The following is a 1,846-nucleotide window of genomic DNA, read 5'->3' as shown; positions in this document are numbered from 1 at the left end:
GTACACAGACACACACACACACACATACACACACACACGCTCTGGTTATTACAGGGTACATACAAGGTGCTTAAAGTCCCTGTAAAGTCAAAATGAAGTATGTGTTCTGAGTTTGTCATATCACAGAAAAATGTGTTATTAGACACCCAGCCAAATTTGAATGATAAAAAAAGCCGGCAAGTACATAAAATAAGCTATCAAAATCTTGAAAAAATGAGCAGTAGTCTCTGCTTTCAAACGGTGGGTGTGTGTCTGCTGGCTGCGCTGAAACCACGCCCACTCGTGGTAAAGCTGCTGTCGCCACAATCAACTGTCACCCGCTACAGCTGGAATGGATGCTCCTAGCAGCTTATCAGGTTAATTATAACATAAGCACACAAGGCAACTTACACTCATTGGTGGGCACGCACTGCCTATGATGTCACCAGTTGTCGGCGCGACAGGATGAAGGCCGAGGTGGGAGATAGTCGTTCGGCACCATTCACCAGTAACAGCGGATTATCAGTGAATCCCAGTTGTCTCCGACGAAAGTTATAAAACTATCCCGTGTAAAATGATCACTACAGAGGCGGGTTTTGGTGGTGATCCTCAGCTCTCCATCAAGGTGGCTCTTCACAAAATTATTCCACCTCTTCTTGATGTGATCGTATTTAGGAAATTTAAATAAGGACACCGATCTGTTTTGTACGTGATCGCATCCAGGTAGTACGCATTTCCGTGACGAAGACATAGCTAACTAGCAAACTAAGCTGTAGTAACTAATAATACTGACAGTAACTTGCGATTGAGCGGCAAACTGATGCGAACGTGCTCTATTTATATTGTTAGTGGAGCGGCCAGCCTCAGGCACTCCAGTGCATCATCAGGTAGGGGCGGGGCCAGGAGCTTAGGCACTCCAGTGCATCATCAGGTAGGGGCGGGGCCAGGAGCTCAGGCACTCCAGTGCGTCATCAGGTAGGGGCGGGGCCAGGAGCTTAGGCACTCCAGTGCATCATCAGGTAGGGGCGGGGCCAGGAGCTTAGGCACTCCAGTGCATCATCAGGTAGGGGCGGGGCCAGGAGCTCAGGCACTCCAGTGCGTCATCAGGTAGGGGCGGGGCCAGGAGCTCAGGCACTCCAGTGCGTCATCAGGTAGGGGCTGGGCCAGGAGCTCAGGGGCTCCAGTGCGTCATCAGGTAGGGGCGGGGCCAGGAGCTCAGGCACTCCAGTGCGTCATCAGGTAGGGGCGGGGCCAGGAGCTCAGGCACTCCAGTGCATCATCAGGTAGGGGCGGGGCCAGGAGCTCAGGCACTCCAGTGCGTCATCAGGTAGGGGCGGGGCCAGGAGCTCAGGCACTCCAGTGCATCATCAGGTAGAGGCGGGTCCAGGAGCTCAGGCACTCCTGTGCGTCATCAGGTAGGGGCGGGGCCAGGAGCTCAGGCACTCCAGTGCGTCATCAGGTAGGGGCGGGGCCAGAAGCTCAGGCACTCCAGTGCGTCATCAGGTAGGGGCGGGGCCAGGAGCTCAGGCGCTCCAGTGCGTCATCAGGTAGGGGCGGGGGCAGGAGCTCAGGGGCTCCAGTGCGTCATCAGGTAGGGGCGGAGCCAGGAGCTCAGGGGCTCCAGTGCGTCATCAGGTAGGGGCGGGGCCAGGAGCTCAGGGGCTCCAGTGCGTCATCAGGTAGAGGCGGGTCCAGGAGCTCAGGCACTCCAGTGCGTCATCAGGTAGGGGCGGGGCCAGGAGCTCAGGCACTCCAGTGCGTCATCAGGTAGGGGCGGGGCCAGGAGCTCAGGCACTCCAGTGCATCATCAGGTAGGGGCGGGGCCAGGAGCTCAGGCACTCCAGTGCGTCATCAGGTAGGGGCGGGG

Source organism: Siphateles boraxobius, unplaced genomic scaffold, assembly GCF_051911475.1.
Source record: "Siphateles boraxobius isolate OS27281-9 unplaced genomic scaffold, OSU_SipBor_1 96, whole genome shotgun sequence".
In the NCBI taxonomy this organism is placed as follows: domain Eukaryota; kingdom Metazoa; phylum Chordata; class Actinopteri; order Cypriniformes; family Leuciscidae; genus Siphateles; species Siphateles boraxobius.
The sequence above is the reverse complement of the archived record's forward strand: the minus strand, read 5'-3'. Positions refer to the sequence as shown.